The 13,447-nt window shown below is 39.5% G+C and overlaps 2 pseudogenes; both read right to left on the bottom strand.

Moving 5' to 3' along the window:
* Positions 1 to 282: 282 nt before the first annotated feature.
* LOC126076404 (olfactory receptor 6C4-like) lies at positions 283 to 1,236 on the bottom strand (annotated as a pseudogene).
* Positions 1,237 to 8,202: 6,966 nt separating this feature from the next.
* LOC126075622 (olfactory receptor 2AP1-like) lies at positions 8,203 to 9,134 on the bottom strand (annotated as a pseudogene).
* Between the last annotated feature and the right edge of the window lie 4,313 nt (positions 9,135 to 13,447).

The raw sequence follows: 13,447 nt of genomic DNA, 5'->3' as shown, positions 1-13,447 counted from the left end.
AAGTATCACTATAGGCTTATTCATTTGGAGAAAAACTTGAAGACCAACTTGAATGTCAACTAGTTTCTACCTTCTCCAATTGTTCAGTGTGTAAGTTGGACCACTTTGTCTTGGATTTGCCCTCAACAGACTATGAATCATATTTTTTCCATGTCTTCATCTCACCATTGAGAGTAAGATCTTAGAGAAAAGATAATCTGTCTCATTCGTCATTGTTTGCCCAGGAATTTGAATAAAGTATGGTATGTGAAAAGAGATTAATATTTATCCACAAATTTTCTCTTATGGGATGAATTCTATGTGGCAGTAAAGACTCACAATTTTTCTGACCATACCCTTGAAGGCTTTTTTCACTTCTTGGTTCCGTAGGGTATAAATGAAGGGATTCAATAGGGGAACAACAGAAGTAATCAGCACTGCTACTCCCTTGTTGAAAGTAATTCCTTCTTTTGCTGAGGGCTTAATGTAAATGAAGAAGCAGCTACCACAAGAGATGGAGATGACAATCACATGGGAAGAACATGTGGAAAAGGCCTTTTTTCTTTGTTGTGCTGATGGAATCTTCAGAATTTTTTTTGATGATGTAAGTGTATGAAAGCATTACCAGCACCAGGGTAACCACTAAGGTCCCAAAAGCTAAGATAAAGTCAACCAACTCCAAGAGACTGGTGTCTGAACAGGAGATCTCCATGAGTGGTCCATTGTCACAGTAAAAATGATTCAGCACGTTGGAGGCACAGAAATCTAGTTGGCTGGTCAGGATGATGGGGGATAAGATGATTAGAAAAGCACTCAGCCAAGAGCAGAGAACCAGCTGGGTGCAGGCTCTCCTGTTTATGATGGTTGTGTAATGCAGTGGTTTGCAGATGGCCACATAGCGGTCATAGGACATAGCAGCCAGGAGGTAAAACTCTGTGGCCCCAGGAATATGGCAAAGAAATACTGAGTGAAGCAGCCAGCAAAGCTGATGGTATTATTTCCTGTCAGGATGCTGCTAAGGAATCTTGGAATGAAAATAGTAGTGAAAGAAATTTCTAAGAAGGAGAAATTCCGTAGGAAGCAATACATAGGGTTCTGGAGATGGGAGTCCAGCAGGGTGAGGGTGATGATTGTCAGGTTGCCCATGACACTGAATATGTAGGTGAGGAACAGAAAGATGAAATCCATGGCCTGAAGCTCTGGGTTGTCTGTAAATCCCAGTAGGACAAACTCAGTCAAAGAAGTCTGGTTTTTCATAATTAGCCTTTGTTGAACCCTTACAAAGAAAAGGAAAGAAATCAGTGGTGAGTGTGGAATGGGAGCTCAGGGTGCCAGAGATGAACCTGGTACACAAAATCAACTCATGTACATTTCCTCTGTTTACTACTGACATATTGTACTTGAGTTAACTTCTTGGAAAGAGCAATTCTTTGGCACAGAGGCCCTATTAATACAGTTTTTGACAGATCCTTGTATGCTAGGCTATTTTATAGTCCATCCAGAAAAACATAAAATTGTTCAGGCAATAATCTGTTTTGGGTGCTGCTTACTTTCTTCTACCAACTCACTCCTTTACCTCTTTGACTGTCACAGTCAAGTGAGACCCACCCAGTTCAGGTGTGTACATGTTACAATATTTGGAGACGTTTGTGAGATCACACTTTTAGTAAGACCATAAAAGTCTTAGCTGACAATGATGTTCCATGCTGTGGAATGATAACTATGAATTTTACCTTCATTTACTAGCACATGTAATAAAAAACTGCAACAGTAATGCAATGGAATCATAGGATACGATTCCAATTCTGACACACTATGGAGTTAGAATTAATTCCCTCTTCCTATCTGTTTAAGATTTTCTTCCTTCAGATTCTTCCTGATTTTTCTGTATTCGCCATGCCATTCTTGTCCTTAGAAAGAGACTTATGTTGTTATTTGCAAGCAATTCTGAATTCATTCCATATGTAATTGTCAAAGTTTACTTGAAATACACTCTGATCCACCTTTTTCCTTCTTATTGTCCATCCTTTGTGAAATGCTGGCTCATTCTAGCTAAATTGTAGGAAGAGGCAGAGCCTTGCTGTGTGATGAATTCTTCTTTAATATAAATATCCATATTTTTTTCTTGGGTGCTTTTTTCCCCTTGTATCAGTGTATCTTCCTTGCTGTAGTGATAAAGAGGGTTTTATATTAATCACTTGGTGGGGAAAGTAATGTCCTCTTTAAGACCTGAGTTTAAGTCCCCTCAGTATTTACTAACTTTGCCTCTGTAACAGTATCAAACATTCTCTGGTAGCAGTAGCCTAGGGATGTGACTGTCGAGCAATGTTTGCCTCATTCATTGTACTTGCTTCTATTAAGTTCCTATCACCTTATAAAAAAACAAACAAACCCACTGCCGTCGAGTCGATTCTGACCCATAGCGACCCTATAGGACAGAGTAGAACTGCCCCATAGAGTTTCCAAGGAGCGCCTGGCGGATTTGAACTGACGACCCTTTGGTTAGCAGCCGTAGCACCTTATAGGTGGTTGGAAAGTGTTGTTGAATTTGTGAGATTCTCCAGCATTCAGTATTTTCTTTCATTTGCATTTCTTTTTTTTTCATTCCTTTTTTCTGATTTTACTCATGTCTCTTCCCCCTCAAAAGAATAGTGAATATATTTGATCTCCTAAATGATTTTCACCGTCTCCCCACCCACCTATTCCTCATGGGTGAATTCCCAGTGGGTCCTGCCTTATGCCCTGTCCCTGTCTTCCTGGTTGAATTAGAAGGCTTTTGGCTTAATGTGACTTCTGCTGTAGTTTGAGTCCTCTCTGTGTGTGGCTTGGGCTCAGTTGTTAATCTGTATTGATCTGCCTGCTCTTTCCTGAAATCAGAGTCTCCGAAGCACTGATCTAAAAATTACTAATGGGAGAAGAGATGCAGTACTCAGGAGCAGCTCCCAGTGAATGACTTAAAGTCTCTTGAATGATGAAGTTAATCATGGCGTAGATGCCTGTTCATTCTCTCTTTGTTTCCAGTATGAGAAATAACCACTTTCTCTGTGACATAAATGGAACCTTACCAAATAGAGCAGAGAAAGCTCTCATCCATCCCCTCCCACGTTTTTGGACAAAAGTCTTTTACAGATAAGATCTGTAGGTCATGTCACTTCTGATGGCCTTCTTCAGGATTCTATAGGGAGAGACACATCTGGATCTTCTTTAATCCATGTGCATTTCAGACCCTCCATTATGTCATTACTTTAATGTAGTCATTGCTTATACTCACATGTTCTACACAGTAAACCACATAATTCACTGACATCTATAACTCAATGTTCTTTCCCTTCTGCTCACTTGCTATGCATTTCTTTTCAGAAATTCACAGTCAAATCATTTTAATGATTCACAGCCTTAGCAAGATAATATTACAGTTTTTTAAAACTGGGAACATACTTACTTTGGTTAATCCAGATGGTTGCAGTGGGATTTTAATCCAAAGCATCCTCAATTATGAATGAAAGAAAAAAAAGAAAATCTTAGGTAGGATCAATTTCTAAAATCTTCTCTATCTGCTTTATATCACATCTTGGTGTACTCTTTCACAGAGTTATGTAAGCTTTCACAGGTTTTTGGCATAGGAATTGATTCCAGCTCTTTACATCCTGTATCAGCCTGGTGAGCATTTGTCAGCTTTGCTTCCTGTACTAATTCAAACAGTAACAGAAATGAGACCCAGGGAGATGCTATACTGTTTATGTAGAGCAAATAAATAGAATAGTTACAAGTTCCAGGAGAATGGTGTGCTTCAAAATATTATTTCCTTCCTTCTAATTATGTCTCAAGTAGAAAAAAGCTGGTGATTTCTATGAGGTAGACATTGGCTTCTTTGTAGTTTCCATGTCACCCAGAGTGAGGCAGATTTTATTAGCTTTGTTCAAAAAACACACAAGAGATTAACTAAGTTAACAACAGTAGGCCTCCTGTGTTCTATCTTCAGAAGGTGCTAATGAACCTCCTTTGTTGACAAGTTGGGAGTGAACTTGAAATAGATGGCAGAGGAAAGAGGTTACAAAGAGAGTGGTGAAGAATGTGGTATGAGCACATCATTACCTTTGAGGCATGGTCCAAGTATAGGAGTAATTATGTTTGTCTCTTACTGTCTACAGTGTTATTCAGAGCCTAATTTGGCATTGTGGTCACCTTGAGTTTCCAGGAGTGCTTAGGCCTAGAAGCCTAGTGAAAATTGGATCCAAGAGATAGTAGAGCTGGGATCATACCTGGAAAAGTCAATTCTCTCCTTGTGTGTAAGGGCCATTGTGGGAACAGGTGATAAATCTAAAATGGAAAGAATCAGATAATGGCAATAATGAAGTAGGAAGTGAGTAGAGAAGGCTGGATTGAAGGAAAAAGCCTAAGATACTTGCTGAAAATATGATATTTAATTTAGGTGAAAAAATATTATTTTTTCAAGTTCTGGCTGGGTGCTACAAGCTAATATAATGTTTGTTTAAAGGCACTGTAATTCTTCAGTTTACATACTTCTGCCTGGAATAATGAGTTTGGGTTTTGAAAAAAAGTTTTGTTGATACAAGATCATAATATAATGGGAGGAGATTCTTGAAGTAGAAAACTTGTTTCCAAATGTGATCTGAATCTACTAGATCTCCTGTGGAATTAAGTACTTGACGCAGTGCATTGAGTGGGTCAGTGACCTGCTGGGATCACCTAAAGGGAATGATATCATTCCTTTGTTCACGTTTTCTTGGAAACACAAGTAGCTTTACCTGTAGAGTGGCTTTTTAGTCAAGAATCTTTGCTATTTAAGTCACAGAAACCTTCTCAAGCTAGCCCAAGTAAAAGATATTTATGCTAGGGATCCGCCAGGTAATGTAATGGGTGCAGGTTCTTATAGGAACTGACATTAGGAACCTTAAAGGATTAGAAGCTGCTTTTTCTCCCGCTTATGGCCTCATGGTCACTCATCTCCCCAAGCCTAGAGGTCACAAGGGTCTCTTACTTTTATATCTCTCTATTTTCTCTCTCTTAAATGGTTTCCTCTACTTGCACACGATCTAACATTTAACCCCAAATAACAACAAACATTTATTGAGTCCCTACTTTCCACAGGCACTCTTCACGTACTGAGAACACAGTAGTGAATAGAACAGAAAAAAATTACTGTTCTCATGAAGCTTTACATTGCATGGGAAGAGGAAGACAATTAATATGTAAATAAAATCCATATCGTGTTGGAGAATGGTAAACGTTAGGAGAAAAATAGAGCAAGTAATGAGCACAGGGAATTTTGATGAGTGGATTGCATTTTAAAAAATGTGGTCATACAGAGCCTCCCTGAGAAGGTGACATTTGAGTAAATATTTGAAGGAAGTGAAAGAATCAGTTATGTAGATATTTTGGGGAAAAGAATTAGAGGAAGAGAGAAAAAAGTAAGTGCAAAGGCCATTAGGTGGAAGCAGCTACTGAGACTGGAGTGGAGTAAGTGGATAGTGGTAGGAGATGAGGTCAGAGAGGACTGGGGACCAATGTGTAGGGCCTTGTAGGACATTGTAAATGAATGAGCTAGAAAGTCATTGGAAGGTTCTGAGCAGAGAAGGTCCTGAGCTTAGAAGCTTCTAAGCTCTTATTTATGATTAGATTGAAGGGAGAAAGGGTTGAAAAAAGCATGTCAATGATGGGGCTGTTGTAATAACCCAGGTTAGATATGATGGAGGTTGGGTCAGGATGGTAACAGTAAAGGCGGCAAGAAATGGTCAGATTTTGGGTAAATTTTGAGGGTAGAAGATTTACTCATGGACCACATATGGGACTGGAGAAAGCAAGAGAGGAACGAAGATTTTTGGCTGGAGCAAGTAGAAAATCTAATTGCCAAATACTTCCAAGAGGGAAGACTTTGTTCACTTACTAACTGAACATTTACTGAGTGTGTATAATGGGGATAGGAGCCCTAGTAGCACAGTAGTTAATGGGCTCAACTGCTAACTGAAAGGTTGGTGGTTGGAATTCACCAGCTGCCCACAAGAGAAAGATGTGGCAATCTGCTTCCATAAAGATTTACAGCCTTGGAAATCCTATGTGGCAATTCTCCTCTGTCCTGTAGGATTATTATAAGTTGGAATCAATTCGCTGGCAATGGGTTTGGTTTATGGGGCTGTCACTGTGTTATAGGCAGTGAGACCATCATTCCTGCCCTCAAGCCCAGGAATGAAAGCCATTGGTCCATAGCTCGGATGAAAGTGAATAGGGAGGAGGGAGTACAGTCGTTGTTGTTGTTAGGTGCTGTCGAGTTGATTTCAACTCATAGCGACCCTATGTACAATAGAACCATACACTGTCTGGTCCTGTGCCATCCTCACAATCCTTGTAATGCTTGAACCCATTGTTGCAGCGACTGTGTCAATCTGTCTTGTTGAGGGTCTTCCTCTTTTTTGCTGACCCTCTACAGTGAGCAGTAGATATAAACATCCTTGTTCATGATTTAATCCTGACTGGAAGCTTATTGGGGGTGAGGGTGGAGGCAAAATATTGCTTTCTCAGGTCCAATGTTTTCTGGGGGTCTTCCTATTCCTTCTGAAAGAAAAGGAATAAAGTATCCACTTTGTCCAGAAGAAATATGGAAATGGAAAGGAGAGGCATCTTGAGAAAAGTCACGAACTATCACATGGAAAAACATGGCTTTTTGTAAGCTTCCACTTTCCTAAAGATTCATGTTCTAAAGGCTTCTAATTGAAGTTTGTTGAGAGCTGTATGAAAGGAAGAGAGGGGCACTTAAAATGCTTAGAAACACTTATGAGCGTGAATGTTCAGAGCAGTTAGAATGGGTGGGTGGCTGTATTGCTCTGTGGTTAAGCCATTGGGCTCTGGCTCCACACAGATTTGGCTTGATTTTAGTTAATTCACTTAACTGTGTGACATTACATTAAGTTGTTTCACCTCAGTAGTCTTCATTTTTGTCATCTGTAAAAAAGGATGGAATTTCCAGGTGTATCTAAGAAATTTATGTGAGGCATGCTTTGCCAATTCATTGCTCTCAGTGTATAAACTCTCAAACGGTTTAGTGTCTTCCCTTTTAAAAATGATTTTAGTCTGGGCTCCCTAATTCATTTGTCTATGCATCCATGTACACATCCATTATTTCTTCAACTGTCCAACAAGTATTTTTTCAGCACCACCTACCACTGGCTGGCATTGCAGATAGAGCTTAGACCAAGAAGATACTATCCCTGCACTCCTGGAGTGCAGAACAAAGGTGAATACAGACTTTAAATGTATTTGTTACTATTATGGGCACTGTTAATGAGATAGCATAGGATACCATGGGGGTGCATAACTTGGGGGTCATCCTTCTCTTCTTTATTATTCCACTCTTGAAATTCCATTTTACCATTCTTTTTCAGTTACCTTGCCCCTACTCCCACATTTTCTGCAAATGGCTAAGTTCACAAACAATATCCTTATTGTCAGTTCTTATATTTTCAGTCTTCATATTAATTGCTCTCTGCAGCATTTCACATTGCCAACCATCCATGTTTTTAGAGATATTCTCTTCCTTAACCCTTTGTGCCACCCAGCTGCCTATCTCTATGGGAAGGTTTGCTGACTCACAACGACACTACAGGACAGAGTAGAACTGCCCCAAAGGGTTTCCAAGGAGCAGCTGGTACATTTGAACTGTCGACCTTTTGGTTAGCAGCTGTAGCTCTTAACCACTGAGTCACCAGCCTTCCACTGTGACCACAGGGCTTCTAAACCTCCATATCTGACATCAAATCGAGATTGGCATTATGGGCATTGAAATTATTTTAAACATGAATTTAGCTCAAAACCAGAATTGTCATTTCCACAAGTGTAATCTTTTTCCTTCTCTTTTTTTCTTGATTGAAATCAACGACAAATACAATACACTCAGGGTCCCAGGACTGAAATTTTGTGCAGTATTCTTTCTTTCTCCATTTTGCTTGCTTGACTTATTCCTACATGTTAAGAGCCAATTTCAATGCTATCTCTTCTGAAAATATTTATCGATTCTCTAACTCTGAGTTGTTTTCTCATTTACAAAAGCTTATTCATTTCTTTGTACTAACACTTAATAGGTTGTAAGTTATCTATTTCCAAGTCTCTCTTACTGGACTGGAGTTGAACTCTTTATTGGATACCTAGTAGCTGGCACAGAGCTTGGTACATAGTACAGACTCATCCATTATGGATTGAATTCTGAAATTACTTAAGATTCACAAGCTTTTTGATGGCACCCTTGAAAGCTTGTTTTACCTGCTGGTTCCTTAGGATGTAAATAAAGGGGTTCAATAAAGGGGCAACTGAGGTAATCAGTAGAGCTACTCCTTTGTTGAATGTGTCCCTTTCTTTTGCTGAGGGCTTAACATAAATGAAAAAGCAGCTTCCGTAAGAGAGGGAGATGACAATCATGTGGGAAGAACAAGTGGAAAAGGCTTTTGTCCTTTGCTAGGCAGAGGGGAGCTTTAGAATAGTCCTGATGATGAATGCATAGGAGAGAATCACTAGCACCAGAGTGAGCACCAGGGTCACAGATTCCACAAGAAAGACAACCTTCTCTACAAGGCTCGTGTCTGAACAGGAGAGTTCCCGAAGGGGCTCAAAGTCACAGAAATAATGATTCAGCCTGTTGGATGCACTAAAGTCCTGCTGACTCATTAGGGTGATAGGTGGTATAATAATCATTAACCCAGCCAGCCAAGAGCAGAGAACCAGCTGGGTACAGATTCTGCTGTTCATAATGGTCGTGTAATGCAGGGGTCTGCAGATGGCCACGTAGCGATCATAGGACGTTGAAGCCAGAAGATAAAACTCCTTTGCCCCAAGGAAAATGGCAAAGAAATACTGAGTGAAGCAGCCAGCAAAGCTGATACTCCTGTTCCCTGTTGTGATGCTGATCAAGACCCTGGGAATGATGTTTGTGAAGGAAATTTCTAAGAAAGAGAAGTTCCGGAGAAAGAAATACATAGGGGTCTGAAGGTGGAAATCCAGCAAGGTGAGGCTGACGATCGCCATATTTCCAATGGTGCTGAGCAAATAGGTGATGAACAGAAATGCAAAATTGCTACCTGGAGTTCAGGGACATCTGTTAGGCCCAGCAGGATAAACTTGGTCAACATAGCTTTATTTTTCATTGCTGAAATTCTTTTTCTTTTAGAATTTTTATTGTGCTTTAAGTGAAAGTTTACAAATCAAGTCAGTCGCTCACACAAAAACTTATATACCCCTTGCTACATACTCCCATTTGCTTTCCCCCTAATGAGACAGTCCACTCTCTCCCTCCACTCTCTCTTTTCATGTCCATTTCGCCAGCTTCTAGCCCCCTCTACCCTCTCATCTCCCCTCCAGGCAGGAGATGCCAACATAGTCTCCAGTGTCCACCTAATCCTAGAAGCTCACTCCTCACCAGCATCCCTCTTCAACCCATTGTCCAGTTCAATTCATGTCTGAGGAGTTGGCTTTTGGAATGGTTCCTGTTCTGGGCCAACAGAAGGTCTGGGGACCATGACCACCGGGGTCCTTCTAGTCTCAGTCAGGCCATTAATCTGGTCTTTTTGTGAGAATTTGGGGTCTGCATCACACAGCTCTCGCTCCCTCAGGGGTTCTCTGTTGTGTTCCCTCTCAGGGCAGTCATCGGTTGTAGCCAGGCACCATCTAGTTCTTTTGGCCTCAGGATGATGTAGTTTCTGGTTCATGTGGCCCTTTCTGTCTCTTGGGCTCATAATTACCTTTTGTCCTTGGTGTTTTTCATTCTCCTCTGATCCAGGTGGTTTGAGACCAATCGATTCATCTTAGATGGCTGCTTGTTAGCATTTAAGACCCCAGACACCACTCTTCAAAGTGGGATGCAGAATGTTTTCTTAATGGATTTTGTTATGCCAATTGACTTAGATATCCCCTGAAACCATGGTCCCCAAACACCTGCCCCTGCTACACTGGCCTTCAAAGCATTCAGTTTATTCAGGAAACTGCTTTTGGTTTAGTCCAGTTGTGCTGACTTCCCCCGTATTGTGTATTGTCTTTCCCTTCACCTAAAACAGTTTTTATCTACTATCTAATTAGTTAATACCCCTTTCCCTTCCTCCCTCCCTCCCTCCCCCCTCTCATAACCACAAAAGAATGTTTTCTTGTCAGTTTAAACTATTTCTCAAATTCTTATAATTGTGTTCGTATACAAGATTTGTCCTTTTGCAAGTGACTGATTTCACTCAGCATAATGCCTTCCAGACTCCTCCATGTTATGAAATGTTTCACAGATTCCTCACTGTTCTTTGTGGATGCGTAATATTCTATTGTGTGAATATACCATAATTTATTTACCCATTCATCTCTTGTGGGGTACCTCAGTTGTTTCCATCTTTTTGCTATTGTAAACAGTGCTGCAATGACCATGGGTGTGCATGTATCTGTTTATGTAAAGGCTCTTATTTCTCTAGGACATATTCCAAGGAGTGGGATTGCTAGATTGTATGGTAGTTCTATTTCTAGCTTTTTGAGGAAGGACCAAATCGATTTTCAAAGTGGTTGTACCATTTTACATTCCCACCAGCAGTGTATAAGTGTTCCAGTCTCTCCACAGCCTCTCCAACATTTATTATTTTGTGTTTTTTGGATTAATGCCAGCCTTGTTGGAGTGAGATGAAATCTCATTGTAGTTTTGATCTGCAATCCAGTTATGCCAGCGCTATTTGTTAAAATGACTGTCTTTTCCCCATTTAACTGTTTTGGGGCCTTTGTCAAATATCAACTGCTCATATGTGGATGGATTTATGTCTGGATTCTCAATTCTGTTCCATTGGTCTATGTATCTGTTGTTGTACCAGTACCAGGCTGTTTTGACTACTGTTGCAGTATAATAGGTTCTAAAATCAGGTAAAGTAAGGCCTCCCACTTTGTTCTTTTTTTTTAGTAATGCCTTATCTATCTGGGGCCTCTTTTCCTTCCATATGAAGTTGGCGATTTTTTCTCCATCTCATTAAAGAATGTCCTTGGAATTTGGATCCGAACTGCATTAAATGTATAGGTCACTTTTGGTAGAATAGACATTTATATAATGTTAAGTCTTCCTATCCATGAACAAGTTATGTTTTCCACTTATGCAAGTCTCTTTTGGTTTCTTGCAGAAATGTATTGTAGTTTTCTTTGTATAAGTCTTTTACATCTCTGGTAAGGTTTATTCCTAAGTATTTTATCTTCTTGGGGGCTACTATAAATGGCATTGATTTGGTGATTTCCTCTTCGATGTTCTTTTTGTTGATGTAGAGGAATCCAACTGTTTTTTGTATGTTTATCTTGTATCCCGATACTCTGCTGAACTCTTCTATTACTTTCAGTAGTTTTCTGGAGGATTCCTTAGGGTTTTCTATGTATAAGATCATGTCATCTGCCAGTTGAGATACTTTTACTTCTTCCTTGCCAATCTGGATGCCCTGTATTTCTTTATCTAGCTGGAGTGGGTGGTAGCCTAACTGCTCTGTCTGGGACCTCCAACACAATGTTCAATAAGAGTGGTGATAAAGGGCATCTTTCTCTGGTTCCCGTTCTCAAGGGAAATGCTTTCAGGCTCTCTCCATTTAGAGTGATGTTGGCTGTTGGCTTTGTACAGATGTGCTTTATTATGTTGAGGAATTTTCCTTCTATTCCTATTTTGCTGAGAGTTTTTATCATGAATGGGTGTTGAACTTTGTCAAATGCCTTTTCTGTATCAATTGATAAAATCATGTGATTCTTGTCTTTTGTTTTATTTATGTGGTGGATTACATTAATTGTTTTTCTAATGTTGAACCATCCCTGCATACCTAGTATGAATCCCACTTGGTCATGGTGAATTATTTTTTTAATATGTTGTTGAATTCTATTGGCTAGAATTTTGTTGAGGGTTTTTGTATCTAAGGTCAGGAGGGATATAGGTCTATAATTTTCTTTTTTTGTGGTGTCTTTGCCTGGTTTTGGTATCAGGGATATGGTGGCTTCATAGAATGAGTTGGGTAGTATCCCGTCCTTTTCTATTCTCTGAAATACCTTTGGTAGTAGTGGTGTTGACTCTTCTCTGAAAGTTTGGTAAACTGCAGTGAAGCCGTCTGGACTACGGCTTTTTTTTGTTGGGAGTTTTTTGATTACCTTTCATTGCTGAAATTTTTTGAATGTCAAAGAGAATAAGAGACAGTAACCAAATGTGAAAAAGGAAGATATTCTCTGAAATGGACAGGTGAAATCTGAGGAGAAGAAAAGGAGACAGACTGTGAACCTTTTCTCTGATGATGTGAACCAGATCAGTGGCTCTTGGGTCTTCCTGGCTTTATTTGCCCTGTGTAGGAAAGTTCTTGTATTGTTCCCCCATGGTACTTTACCAATTCCAGCCAGAAAAAAATGTCAGCCCTGTAAATGATGTTCAAAAAGTTTGCAGAATGAACTAGTAAAAGAATGCCTCCAGAAGTTATCTTCTTCCAGAATAATTATTAATTTGCTTCCTTCTGCATTCATTTTCCTTACTTCCCACTGATCTCCACTCATTGCTCTTCTTCCTCCAATTCTCCTCAAAAATGCTGTTTTTCTTACTCTTCTCTGCCTTTTTTGTTTTTATTTTTAATATAATTATAGCAATCTCTCATTTTCTTTCTGGTCCAGCTCCTCTAATTCCCTCAGTGCCAAAAAGTACCAGTTCTTTACTTCCTCCTGGTGGACGCTCCATTCTTTTCTGCCCATGTCTGTTCATTAGAACTGAAAGACCTTTGAATTAGGAGTATGTCTGTCCTTTGACCCTTTCCACATGCCTGTCTAGAATTCAGTAAACAGTAAATTCTAATAATAATCTGCATTAACATACTTAAATGCATTCAGAATCTTTAGAACTGGAGTTTTGTTTTCCATAAGAATAAAAAAGAAAAAAAAGAACCTGTTACAGTTGAGTTGATTCTGATTTATAGCGACCCTATAGGACAGAGTAGAACCGCCCCACAGGGTTTCCAAGGAGAGGCTGGTAGATTTGAAATGCCAGTGTTTTGGTTAGCAGCCATAGCTCTTAACCACTACACTACTAGGACTCCAATAAGAATTTTCCATAAAAATAGGGAGATTCTATTAAGTTACAAGGAAATTTTAGGAGCTTAAGAATATTAAATCAGAAGTTCTTAACCAGGGATTCATTATTTCCCAGATTAGATTTACTATATTTGTGAATCCACAAAATCATATGTAAAATACTTTGTGTATGTAAATATGGGAATACAACTGTTATCTCATTAAAAATATTAAGAACCATTATGTTCAAGACTTTTCAGTGGTAGCCTGGTTGTAGGGTCAGTCAGGGTGTAGATCCTTTTCTCTGGTTTTGGAAGATTGTTTTGAGTAATTCTCCATTTAAAACAAATATAATCTTAGCATAGATTTTAGGAACTGAACATCAGGAAATTGCTCACCAAAACTTTTTATAGCTAAGCTGATGGTCCCA

The sequence above is a fragment of the Elephas maximus genome, chromosome 4 (genome assembly GCF_024166365.1).
Source record: "Elephas maximus indicus isolate mEleMax1 chromosome 4, mEleMax1 primary haplotype, whole genome shotgun sequence".
NCBI classification, from domain to species: domain Eukaryota; kingdom Metazoa; phylum Chordata; class Mammalia; order Proboscidea; family Elephantidae; genus Elephas; species Elephas maximus.
The sequence above is the reverse complement of the archived record's forward strand: the minus strand, read 5'-3'. Positions and strand labels throughout refer to the sequence as shown.